General features: G+C 35.6%; 1 long non-coding RNA gene across 2 annotated transcripts; it reads left to right on the top strand.

Moving 5' to 3' along the window:
- Positions 1-976: 976 nt before the first annotated feature.
- LOC143592107 (uncharacterized) lies at positions 977-2,769 on the top strand. 2 transcript variants are annotated; one of them, XR_013145853.1, is made up of 3 exons: positions 977-1,311; positions 1,545-1,917; positions 2,229-2,769. It is a non-coding gene; the product is annotated as an uncharacterized LOC143592107 (long non-coding RNA). The 2 variants fall into 2 exon arrangements; XR_013145852.1 differs by having other exon boundaries at positions 977-1,917; positions 2,229-2,384; positions 2,489-2,769.
- The last annotated feature ends 11,686 nt before the right edge of the window (positions 2,770-14,455 follow it).

Here is a 14,455-nt window from a genome sequence, read left to right as displayed (position 1 = left end):
CTACCAACAAGTTAGATAACAGTTTGTATTTTGAAGAATAGAATATGCTTCAAATCTCTTAGTTGACATACATATGTTATATGAGTACATTTAAAGAACGTGAAATTCTGCTAAAAAACCAATTCAAGATATTTAGTTACTGTTAATATGAATATATATTAGATCTTTGGATTCATTGGAAAATTTTAATACAAAGGAAATATTTTGACTGAAATATCTCTCCAGGCTTAAAAATCTCCCCGAGCTTGGTTCGACATATTTACTCAAGCAATAAAATGATATGAATTATGACAAAGCAACTGGGATCATATATATGCTCTTCCTTAACAAAGAGGTAAATGTGCGAGTTGTTTAACTATATATATTGATAATATGATCATTATAGGAAACAATGATACGAAATGAAGATGTTAAAGACACATTTGTTCACATAATTCAAAATGATAACTTAGAAAAACTTAAGTACTTTCTTGGAATTGAGATATTAAAATAAAAAAATGAACTTTTATATGTCAAGAGAAATATATTCTTAACATTTTATCCGAGACAGGATTGATCGATTGTAAGCCTATTGACACTCAATGATCAGGCCCGTCCTTGAGAATGATAAAAAAAATTTAGGCCTCGTACGAAATAAAATTTGGGCCTCCTCATAATATAAACTAGTCAATTATATATCAAAACACCACAACTATATATATTACAATTTCAAATGCCTTTGTGCTTCAGGTGGTTGTACACCATGCTTTACAAGTATTTTGTGCAGACTTTAATTGTTCAAGGTGAAGTATGTTTTGTACTATACTGTGATTGGACCCCCTAAACCCACTACTCTGATCAAAAGCATTGTATCAAAGGGTTTCTATCCAATTCCCCAAACCCACCGCTTTATTATCCTCTCACCACACCACACCACACCACACCACACCACACCACCACCGATAATACTTTGACCGGTGTTGGTTCCTCGCGAAAAGTGTCTGCCTTTATGACTCGCCATCGTCTTCGCCTTATTATCCTTTTGCTCACAGTTTTTGGTCACAAGCACTAAAAATCAACAAGAAAAGATGATCGATTTTTCAAACAATCGAGGCTGCAACCAAGGTTCGTCACCATAAACACTAAAATTCGTGTTTACTTAGATACTCTTTTTGTATTTACTAATTGGTCGATCACATTTGTTGCAGAGTGGGCTGGAAAACCGTGCTAGCAAGTTCTTCTCGCGACTCAGTAGTGGCCTCAAATTTTCTATTAACCAGCTTTCTGATTTGTTTTCACCTTCGATTACAGCTTCAAATAACGAGCCTACAGGTAAAATCTCAATTTTATTTTGGATTACAAAGTTTACTTTGATGACTGCTATGGAATTAAACTTTGTGAATCACTTGGTTGTTTTATAGTGATTGTAGATGTTTGTGAACCACTTATTTATTAAAATTTGTGAATTTTTATTTGAGTTAGACCCCTACTTGCTTCTGTTTATTATGTAAAACTTACAAGTGGTTGTTTACTTAAATTGTCTTTTTCATATTTTTTGTGTTAAGTGATAAGTTTGTTCATCTTCTGCAACCAAAATTCAAGGATTTAGAGTGTTTGGAACAACGCACCAAGTGTGAGATTGTAAGTTGACATCAACTCTATACCTTTAATTGATCCTTTCATTATCACACTTTGAAGTCAAACGTTCTGCTTTTTATTAAGTCAAACGATGTGTATAGATGTATTGATTCATACTATTATGCAGATTCATGACAATTCAGGAAACTGTGAATCCGTCACTTAGAAATGTATTGACTTTCCTTTTCGTTGAGGTAGCAATGATGAATTGAACCCTTTCTTACGAAAGGTATAATGAAAATCACCAAACAATTTCTCGAATATGTTCCTTTCTACATATGGATTTTGGCATAATTTTACGTGACTTTAACTGACAGAATGTTTAAAAAAAGAAGCATAAGTCAACTACAAATCTACAATGCACCATAAAATGATTACATATAATTAACAAAGTTATATAATTTATGTGTTTTGAGATGCAAATTATTGCCATAAAGTTGCTACTTTTACTTTTTTCATGATATCCATTATTTTCAAGTTTTCAGTAGATGTTGAAATTTCATTCAATACTTTGATTTTGTAATCTTTTAATGTGAAACCACAGGAGTAAATTACTTCATTTATGTATTAGTGCAATATGCTTTGAAAGTTTGAATATGCTTTTGAATCAGGGGGCTTCTTTAATTATAATCTAATATTAAGGGTTTTTGTGCAGGTATTTGGAGGAGGAGATCCATGGTTGAAAAGGAACAAAAAAGTTACGATTCCAAACTCTGCAGTCACCCTTTCGCCTACAACACCAGCCAAAGACAATAAGAAAAGAAAGTGTAAGGATACCACTTATAACTATATTCCCCTTTTAAAATTTTGAACCAAATACTTCCTAACTTATTTTTTAACATATGAATATGACGAGAATTACATTAATCAGACTTCAAAAACGGTCTGGGATTGCAAAATTGGAGGGAAAAACATATGCTGGAGGTGTGGCTGTGTGAAGGTGAGTTCTTCGTGTTTAGTGACTGAGTCATGGTGGTAGTGAGTGAGTCATGGTGCACTAGGTTAATTAAATATAATCTGTTTTTATTTCCTTAGGTAATCCTTCAAATAGAACCATTTGGATTTAATGAGAGGATGTCCTTTCTGTGCATTAGTTTTTTGAGCTATTGTGATTTTATTATTTTTGTAATATAATTTCCATAGGAGGATAGATGGACGTGTTGGAATATCGTATGCCCGAGACACGTAATTAGGTTAATGTGGCTAGTTGTGTTTGATCCAAGTCGGGTCATACCCAATAACGAGTTAGACACACACCAATTATGTATTTGTTGAGATATGATCTATAAAACAAATACAGAACACGACACATTCAGAAATCGGGTTTCTGAATATTTACTTGAAAGTGTTAGATAAATTAATTGGTTAATTTATTTATTCAAATAATTATTATTGGAATGATTATTTAACTATGTATTCTTTTATAAAATGGTTTATAAAAGATGGGGTGTTTATATATTTTATAAAATATAAAATATAAAATATTAAATAAAAAAAAAAAAAAAAAAAAAAAAAAAGGGTTATAATTGGGGCCGGTTTTGGGTGGGCCCCACACCCCATGTCTTGGTCAATATCATGTCATGGAAAAGGTTGAGTATGGGTAACTTAACCTAACATCATGGGCATATGAATGATGATAATAAATAATGATCAAGATACACCAAAAATAGATACACTTTTCAAGTAACCAAACACAACTCTTCCTTTCTTTCTTTCTTGCTTGTTTACGGCCAAAAGAAAAGGAAGGGCTCGGGTCTCGTTTTTTTCGTGTTCAAGCTTCCTAGCATAGCTCGGTGTGTGTTGGAGGCTCGGGGTATATTCCGTTTGAGGGTTTTCCTTTGAAAGTCTAGCATTCACATCATCATCTTCTTCAACCATCTACTAAACTCTTAAAGGGTTAAGAATGTAAGTGTTTACAAGCTTGATAGTTTAGCTTTTCCGTATCATTTGATCCTTGCTTCGGGTTTCTAGTAAATAGATTATTGGTAATCTTATAACATGAATAAACTAGGTTATTCATGAACATATACATATATAAACACATGGATACATATGTTTACTTTGTAAATATCACGCTTCCGCCTTAATTGTGACTAGTTAAATGGTTAACTAAGCTTGTTAATTTCATAGAAACCCAACAAATGGCATCAAGAGCCGGGATACGGGAAACTAAGCTTCGGGTTCTCGGTTTTATATTTTCCCCTTGAAAGATTTTATACAAAAAATTAACATGCATGATTTTTTTTTGTATTTAATCTTGTTATTGTTTTTGGCTTTGTTCAAAAAAAAAAAAAAAAAAAAAAAAATTAAAACCGAGAAAATGGGCCGAAGCCCAATTCGGGTGAATTTGGGCCGAAGCCCACTTTAACATGGTTATTGGGCTAACCGGAAATTAAAGGGAAAAGCTATATGGGCCGAAGCCCATTTTTGGTTAAATGGGCCGAGCCCATGAGTTTTTTAATTGGGCCGAAGCCCATGTGTTTTGCACATGTGGGCCGAAGCCCATAATCACGTTATTGGGTCAAGCCCAAATTGGGTTGGGCTAGGCCCGATAAAGCCAAGGGGTTTTGGAACGGGTTCCTAAGACATAACGGGTTATGTTTGTTAATACTAGACCGAGCCGTAGACCAAGTGGATGTTTGTTTGTGGTTGATGTTGTGATTGTAGTTAATTATTCAAGTTTCGGTTTGTAATAATTAATTAGGGGCAATTTTGTAATTTTGTAATTATTTATTCATATGGGTATGTAATAAATAGGTTATTTGTAATATCTTTATTTTATAGAAAAATGTATTAGGACATTTGTTTTGTAAAATAAAGAAGATTGCAAAATTGGAAGTTTGGGCCTAATTGGGCCGGGTATGGTAATAATGGGTCTCACAAGCCCATTAAGGGATTCAAGCCCAAAAGGACCTAAGCCCACCAATGAGCCCAAATGGAAGCTTATGGAAGCTAAGGCCCAAGTTCAAGCCCAGTGGATCACAACGGGGTTGAAGAAGATGCTCGAAGCATTTGGATGCGGGATCGAGTGGGAGCTACAACATCCATGTGTCATGTGTCCCTTAGGATTGGACCTAAGACACACACTTGTTTCGGCTAACAAGTGTGGTCTAATTTAGTGGCTCGTGCCTAGTATAATTGTGTATGCTTGTTAATTGATTGTTTGATTGTGTGGTTGTTAGATATTAGGATATCAACTTCGTCACATAGAATTAATTAACAAAGCATAAAACGGGTTCTAATAATTATCGGTAATTACGTGACACATAGTTTAATAAAATGGATTTATTAACTAGCCGTCTCACGCCCATAATAAAATGGCTTTATTATAAATTAGAATTTTGAAAAATGGTTTCAAAATATCATGTTACTAAATGCATGTTAGAACATGATTTAAAGTTTTATAACTAGAATTATTAAAACTAAAAATCCCTTTTAAAATTAAGGATAATAAGTTAAACACCATCCTTTTGTATAACGCTTAACATATTAGTAAGCTCTTAGTGGGAAAAAGGTCACCTAACCGCGTAGAGTAAATTAATATGTTGAGGTAATATTGGCATATAAATGGGAAAAAGGTCACCTAACCGTTTGTATGTTAATATTACAAGTTGATACAAGTAGGACGACTTAAATTAGAACCATGTGAAGAGGGTCACCCAAGCATGGGGTCTAATAGGTGTTGATGGGATAAACATGCCGACACGAAATATGATTTCGAACCGGTCCCATAAACTCTAGAAGTTGCAAAAGGGTTTGCAATTGTTATGAATAACTACCTTGATAAACCGACAATGGGAAAAAGGTCACCTAACCGGAGTCGGGTTTATCGTTGGATTCTAGATTTTAATTATTAATTATATTTGGTATATATATATAAAAGGGTATTAATAATTAAAAAGGTAAAACACTAAAATGAACTTAATTAAAATTCTGCAGATGGCCGCACACGTCGACGACAACATAATCCCTAACGTCCAAAATGTCTCTCTCCGATCTATTCTCGCTAAAGACCGTCTTAACCACAATAACTTTTCGGATTGGTTCCGAAATTTAAGGATTGTTCTAAAACAAGAAAAATTATATCATGTTTTGGAAACACCTATCCCCGAAGAACCGGAAGAGGGTAGTGAGGTCGAATATATGAATTGGGTCAAACTTACGGAAGATTCCATTCAAGTGTCATGCCTCATGTTGGCGACTATGGTTCCCGAAATCCAAAAGGATTTCGAAAACCATAATGCGTACGACATGATTACTCAACTTAAGGAAATGTTCCTTAAGCAATCAAGAGTTGAAAGGTTCGAAACGGTTCGAGCCTTGCATGCATGTAGAATGGATGATAATCAACCAGTTTCAACTTATGTACTTAAGATGAAAAGTTACATTGATCGCCTCGCCAAGCTCAATTGTCCCATCTCAAAAGAGTTAGCAACGGATTTGATCCTTAACTCTTTGTCGAAAAGGTTCGACACTTTCGTATTAAATTATAACATGAACGGGTGGGACAAAACCATTGGAGAACTTCACTCAATGCTTAAAACAGCCGAGGCGAGCATGGGCAAAAGGGTTTTACCCATGTTTGCGATCAATGAAGGTAGATCCAAGAATCGATCTCAACCCAATCTTAAGGCTAAGGTAGCCAAAAGAAAGGGTCCTCCTATGCATCTAGGGTAAGGGCAAATCACCGGTTATGGCAAAGAAACAAAAGGTTATGGAACCGAGGGGTCATAAGGATGATCCTTGTTTTGGTTGTGGGGAGACCGGACACTGGAAACGCAATTGCCCGGTCTACCTAAAAGAGCTAAAAGACAAGAGAATGCGGCGCATACCTCGGGTAATGTCTTTATGATTAATGTTGAGCTAAATCTTATTTCTTCTAACACATGGGTATTGGATACCGGATGTGGAACTCATATTTGCAATTGGTTGCAGGGGTTCAAAAAGAATGAAGACTTAAAGAAGGGCGAAGTGAATCTTTTCATGGGCAACGGTGCAAGGGTGCACGTGGTCGCTAGAGGAGACTTCACTTTATCGCTTCCAAGTGGTTTGGAAGTTGTTTTGAGAAATGTTTTGTATGCTCCTAGTTTTGACTAGGAACATTATTTCTGTGCACCTTCTTAGACAATGTAATTTTGATTTTTAAATTTGTAAGATCAGAAATGCATGTATCATCTAATGGTATCTTTTATTTTAAAGCTGTACCAAACAACGGGTATTTAATGAATTGGTTCATGATAATACCTTAAATAGCTCATTATATCAAACTTCTACTAAAAGACTCAAAAAGGATTTGAGTGATTCCTACATTTGGCATTGTCGCCTTGGACACATAACAAAGAATCGTATATAATACTCTCCAAAAGAAAGGTCTTTTGAAAACAAACGAGTTAGGTTCGTTTGATGAGTGTGAATCTTGTATTCAAGGCAAGATGACCAAAGAGCCTTTCAAAGGTACAAATGAAAGGGCTAAGGATTTGTTAGGTATAATACATACGGATGTATGCGGACCTTTCAAGCCAACTAGTAGGAATAGTGAAAGGTACTTCATTACCTTTACCGACGATTTTAGTCGATATGGGTATGTTTATCTAATGAAACACAAACATGAAGCCTTTGAAATGTTCAAAGAATTTCAAAATGAAGTACAAAATCAGCTCGACCGAACAATCAAGGTACTCCGCTCCGATAGAGGAGGCGAATACCTAAGTGAAGCTTTTCAAAGTCATCTTAGAGATTGTGGATTATTTCACAGCTCACTCCTCCTGGAACTCCTCAACATAACGGAGTATCCGAAAGGAGGAATCGAACTCTGTTGGACATGGTTCGATCAATGATGGCACGAAGCTCACTACCAGCCATCATTTTGGGGATATGCGCTACTCACAGCGGCTCGTATTTTGAATATGGCCCCGACCAAAAAGGTGGATCGAATACCCTATGAAGTGTGGCATGGAAAGGTTCCATCCTTTTCATATTTAAGGGTATGGGGATGCATAGTTTATGTTAAACGTGACACCCCAAATAAACTTGAGGCTCGATCCATCAGGTGTATCTTCATAGGATACCCAAAGGATGATATAGGATATATATTCTATGATCCTAGTGAACAAAAAGTGTTTGTTTCACGCAAAGGATACTTCTTAGAAACTAGGTTCCTTATGGAAGGACCTAGTGAAAAGAGAGTGGAACTTGAAGAGGTTCAAGAATCACTGGATGATACACAGTTGGTCGATACTAGCTTTCAACACGAGGATGTTGAAGATGATCAAATGGTTGATCATACACACGTTGCTCGCAGATCTAATAGGATTAGTCGACCTCCCAAGAAATATGGATTTCTTGTGGATGATTGTTACTTGGTCGATTCGGATGAACCGATCTCCTACAAAGATGCTATGTCACAATCTGATTGTGACAAGTGGCTTGAAGCCATGAGCGCCGAGATGCAATCCATGCACGATAACCAAGTTTGGGAATTGGTTGATCGTCCACTTAACTCCAAACTGGTTGGATGTAAGTGGGTCTTCAAAAGGAAGACCGATATGCATGGAAATTTAGATACTTACAAAGCACGACTTGTAGCAAAAGGTTTCACGCAAACTCAAGGGATTGATTATGATGAAACCTTCTCGCCGGTCGCGATGCTTAAGTCGATCAGGATATTATTTGCCATTGCAGCTCATTTTGATTATGAGATATGGCAAATGGATGTCAAGACCGCTTTTCTAAATGGATATCTTGAGGAAGATGTCCATATGGTTCAGCTGAAGGTTTTGTCGATCCATCTAATCCAGATAAAGTTTGTAAGTTAAAGAAATCAATCTACGGGTTGAAACAAGCATCACGAATGTGGAATCATCGTTTTAATGAAGAAATCAAAGCGTTTGGTTTCGTCCAAAACGGTGATGAGGCGTGTGTGTATAAATGGGCTAGTGGGAGTATAATCATTTTCCTTATTTTGTATGTCGATGATATACTTTTATTTGGAAATGATATACCAAGTATGGAAAACGTTAAAGCGTGGTTAAGTAGTCGTTTCTCAATTAAGGATCTTGGAGAAGCGACATATATCTTGGGAATAAAGGTCTATAGGGATAGACAAAGGAAATTGATCGGACTCAATCAAAGTGCGTACATTGATAAAATCCTGAAAAGGTTCAGGATGGAAAACTCTAAGAAAGGTTTGGTACCTATTCCTAGAGGAACCGTGTTGAGCTCATCCCAAAGTCCTAGCTCTAAGGAAGAGCAGGATAGGATGAAGCATGTTCCTTATGCTTCGGCAATAGGATCTATTATGTATGCAATGATGTGCACCAGACCGGACGTCTCGTATGCTTTAAGCATAACGAGTAGATACCAGCACAACCCAGGTGACAGTCATTGGATGGCTGTCAAGAATATATTAAAATACCTTAGAAGGACTAAGGATATGTTTTTAATATATGGGTCTGGTGAGGAGGAACTCGTCGTAAAGGGTTACGTGGATGCGAGTTTCCAAACTGACCGAGATGATTCACGGTCACAGTCGGGATATGTCTTCATTTTGAATGGAGGCGCTGTCTCTTGGAAGAGTTCGAAGCAGGATGTTGTCGCGTTATCCACTACAGAATCTGAGTACATCGCCGCTTCAATGGCAGCCCAAGAGGCTGCATGGATGAAAAAGTTCATCATGGATCTAGGGATTATCTCTACCATTCAGGAGCCCCTAGAGATATTCTGTGACAATGAGGGTGCTATTGCACAGATTAAGGAGCCTCGTGCTCATCAGAAAACGAGGCACATTGAGCGCAGATTCAACTACATAAGGGATGAAGTTGAAAAGAGAAAGATATGTATTCATAAAGTTCATACCGATCAAAATATTGCGGACCCACTCACGAAGCTCCTCGATAGGCCAAAGCATGAGGGTCATGTTTGTGCATTAGGACTTCGGTATTCTAGTGAGTGGATTTAATCTGTATTTAGTGTTTATATAAGAACGAATGTAATGGGTATCTCATGAAAATTAATTATATTTTAATTATTAAATGAGTTATGTCTATATTTGCATGTTAATCCATGAATGACTTATGTTGTTCTAACGTCCGTAGTCGATCATGCTTGTGGGAACAAGTATGAAGGTAAGACTATTATGAACCCGGATTGGTTGATATTCATGTGATGAATATAAGGCATAGGTTTGCCACCAAGGTTCATAGATATTTGTGGGATACAAATATTGGACATGATCCGCTCTCAAGGATCACTGCATAGAGTTAGTGCAACTGATCATAAGTAATCCTTGAGTAAAGGCGAGTATCATTGTGTCCTTTGACCTGAGATGCATATTGGATCTGTTTTTTTTCATCAAGTCTGATAACTTGACTCTCTTCTTTGTTTTTCGGTAACACGATGACGTAAAGAAAGAGCTCAGATATCATATCGAGATGTCAACAAGGATGTATGCAGTCAAGATGGGATTTGTTCCTCTTATGTGTTGAGAGTTTAGATGTCTAAGGCCTGTTAAGTTAAATCAATGAGAGAATGATCAATCTGTGTCTCTTCGATTTGACAGGACATCTAGCAACAAAGGGATGTAATGATAAGACTTACCTATATCATATCAAGTATGGACTTGAAGGGGATGATGTTATTGAATTGCACTAGTCAAACACACTAGGGATGGTGAACTGTTGTTAGGCGGTATTCACCATTAGCGTTAACTACCTATGAGTCTCGTGCAAGTGGGAGATTGTTGGAATATCGTATGCCCGAGACACGTAATTAGGTTAATGTGGCTAGTTGTGTTTGATCCAAGTCGGGTCATACCCAATAACGAGTTAGACACACACCAATTATGTATTTGTTGAGAATATGATCTATAAAACAAATACAGAACACGACACATTCAGAAATCGGGTTTCTGAATATTTACTTGAAAGTGTTAGATAAATTAATTGGTTAATTTAATTATTCAAATAATTATTATTGGAATGATTATTTAACTATGTATTCTTTTATAAAATGGTTTATAAAAGATGGGGTGTTTATATATTTTATAAAATATAAAATATAAAATATTAAATAAAAAAAAAAAAAAAAAAAAAAAAAAAGGGTTATAATTGGGGCCGGTTTTGGGTGGGCCCCACACCCCATGTCTTGGTCAATATCATGTCATGAAAAGGTTGAGTTATGGGTAACTTAAACCTAACATCTATGGGCATATGAATGATGATAATAAATAATGATCAAGATACACCAAAAATAGATACACTTTTCAAGTAACCAAACACAACTCTTCCTTTCTTTCTTTCTTGCTTGTTTACGGCCAAAGAAAAGGAAGGGCTCGGGTCTCGTTTTTTTCGTGTTCAAGCTTCCTAGCATAGCTCGGTGTGTGTTGGAGGCTCGGGGTATATTCCGTTGAGGGTTTTCCTTTGAAAGTCTAGCATTCACATCATCATCTTCTTCAACCATCTACTAAACTCTTAAAGGGTTAAGAATGTAAGTGTTTACAAGCTTGATAGTTTAGCTTTTCCGTATCATTTGATCCTTGCTTCGGGTTTCTAGTAAATAGATTATTGGTAATCTTATAACATGAATAAACTAGGTTATTCATGAACATATACATATATAAACACATGGATACATATGTTTACTTTGTAACATATCACGCTTCCGCCTTAATTGTGACTAGTTAAATGGTTAACTAAGCTTGTTAATTTCATAGAAACCCAACAGGACGGGACTGGTACTCTGGTAATAGGTGTGTCAAAAAATGTTTGTATTGAAATGGGTCATGTTTTAGTACAGGTCAAAATTAGGTTCCTTGGGCTGGCTTCATTAAGGTGTAAAGTAACCTAGCCGAGATTGAGTTGGACTAGGCTCGAGCTAGAGGTCCTAATAATTGTTTAAAACATCATGTTGTGCTTATAGTTTATTAGGTTCCTAGCCGAGATTGAGTCGGGCTATGCTTCAGCTAGAGGTCCTAATAATTGGTTAAAACATCATAGTTGTGCTTATAGTTTATTAGGTTCCTACATTTGTAAATCTGATTTCATAATTTTTTTGCAGATCCAGGATCAAAGAAACAGAGGCCGTTTTTTTGCAGATCCAGGATCAAAGAAATAGAGGCCGTAGAACCTCATACACAACCGCCCGCCTCTTTGACAACACCATAATGCAAACTTTTTTGGCAAGTATTAGCATGTGTTAAATACCAAACCAACAATCTTTTGTAACACTTAAAGACACCCCCGCCGCAACGCGGCGGGTCAATTAACTAGTATGGATACAATTGTTTATGAAATAAACGAAATAATATAGTGTATCAAAAATGATCAAACTTAAGCGAATTTTGAGGCACTTCTGGCGTATTGCTAAAGCAAAGCTCTCAATCAAGTCTTTATAGTCCATACCTTCTAAAATAAACGAAAAAATATAGTGTATCAAAATGATCGGTTTTGTGCACTTACTATAGTAAAACAAAAAGGAAAACAAAAAAGTATAAAAAAAATATATCCATAAAGATGTGGACGCGTGTTTGATCCGTTAAAAACATTTCAAAAATTATTAAAAGAATTAGTTGAATTTAAGTTTAATAAAACAAAATATCTTTTATGATATATAAGATTTGTGTTGTTTTATTGTAAATCCAGTTATAAGATCTTTTTATCATATATAACTTTGTTATCTATTTTTGAAAAAAGTGAAACACCCAACAAACTATGTGGTCAAAGTGCAAACTAATCAAGTATAATAGGCAGCAAAAAACGTGGTTTGTTCACTATCAGTTTCTAAACTACATATAGGTTTAGGATGATTGGGTTTGAGCCTCATATAATCACTCATGTCATATATAAAAGTTAGAAAAAACCTTTGGGCCTATTTGAGCTTTTGAGCCTCGTGCCTTTGCACGGGCTGCACAGCCCAAAAACCGGCCCTGTCAATGATGGTAAATCATTAACTCCATATGCTAGAAGAAGAATAATTAATAAACAAAAAAAAGATACCAATGCTTGGTCGGCAAAATGTTATACCCTCTCGCTTACTCATCTAGATATTGCTTATCGCCGTTGGGGTAGTCAGCAAGTTTATGCTTAAACCGACCTCAAGTAACTCACATAATGGAAGCCATATGGATGGCTATCAGATACCTCAAAGCGGCAACGGGTCATGGGTTCACTTTCAACCAAATAAATATCTAAAGGTCCAAGTGTATATCAATGCAAACTAAGTATGAAATAAAGAAGATTAAAGATGAACATCATGATACTACTCTAGTTGGTAGTAATCTAGTTACGTGGAGAAGCAAAAAACGAAAGGTGACAACATTATCCATTACAGAAGCTGAATTCTGAGGGATTGCAAGAGGCAAGGAGGAGGAACTACGAATACATAAACTTCTAACTAAGATCGGTTTCCCTAGACCAAAGTTGGTGGGATGCGTGATAACAAAACTGCAATACAAATTTTAGAGAATCTTGTTCACCACGAGTCCACGACCGTAAAACATTTATGACGGTTGATTGGCACATTATCAATTAAACCTTGATGCATGGATTCTAGAGCTGTCGTGCTCAATCGGAAGAACAATTAACAAATATGTTAACAAAAGTTGTTATCGGAAAAATCTCTAATGATGTTGAGCATCGGAGATACTATTACTTAACTTGAACGGGAGTACACGTCATTTCCTATTTCACCTTGAGGACTGTTGCTCGTATATCAACATTAATTCCAACAAGTTATTTCTTGATTGTATTTCCTTATTTTAGCCTTTGGCTTTCTACTATTTTAAAGTACATTTCTCTTTGTAATTAATATCAAATATCAATATAAGACATAATTCTTCCAATTGAAAATACTTTTAACTTACTAAATGTCGTTACTTTTCTTTCTTTTTTGATTAAAAAAACTTTCACTTTGCAGAATAAATCGTCACTTATCTGTGATATGTTGGTGAACATGTTGTCAATATTCCATCAGTTAATCATCAATTGATAGTCCGCGCACTTGTAGTATTACTCAAGCTCGGATCTTCATTGGACCTTCACTGACAGATTATCGACAGTTCTTTCTCCGAGACATATCATTACAAGAACCTATTATGATTATTATAGACTAAGGCGAATCTGATGAACAATTAGAGACTAACACTCACACAAAATCACAGAATCATCTCGATGGGAAATTTAAAAGTCCAACTTGATTGCAACACCTTACTGATCAAGTATTCGTTCTAATACTATATAGCAGCTTCACAAAGATAATAGGCTCGATCAACCAATAACTTTTTAAATAGTTAAAATTAACAAAGGTCGAATTAAAGTTATAACCATGTTGCTGTTAACAACTCGTACGAAAGTTGCAGTTCACATTCACAAATTAAGACTTTTCTTTTTGCATAAAAAAAAGGTTGTAGCTATGCATGAAAGGTTCAGTGTCTTTTGAGAAAGGCGTACGGACATATATGAAGACTGGAGATCTTGTTTTAACTAGTCAAATGAACACCATGACCATTAACAGCTTGATCTATCAAAAATTGGATTATGAAAAGTTATATAATAGATAATTTAGCTTGGATGCTATTGAATTATTATGTTTGTAGACTTTCATAACTAGAATTATCTTATTGTAATCTCAAGAAAATATCATTCATCAATAATATTGTTTCAATTCTCTTTCATTATTCAATTATAATATGATCATGATTATGAGAACATGTAATACAAGAAACTAAAGAATTACAAAAGTGAGTAGCATATAAAAATATTAAGTATACTCGATCAAATATAGCATTTAGGTTATATAAGAAGAAAAGAGAGTCTTTAACAAGAGTGTGATGAACCTGTTTTGA

Source organism: Bidens hawaiensis, unplaced genomic scaffold, assembly GCF_021521415.1.
Source record: "Bidens hawaiensis isolate Kalapana, Puna unplaced genomic scaffold, B.hawaiensis_p1.1 tig00040534_1, whole genome shotgun sequence".
NCBI classification, from domain to species: Eukaryota; Viridiplantae; Streptophyta; class Magnoliopsida; order Asterales; family Asteraceae; genus Bidens; species Bidens hawaiensis.
The sequence above is the reverse complement of the archived record's forward strand: the minus strand, read 5'-3'. Positions and strand labels throughout refer to the sequence as shown.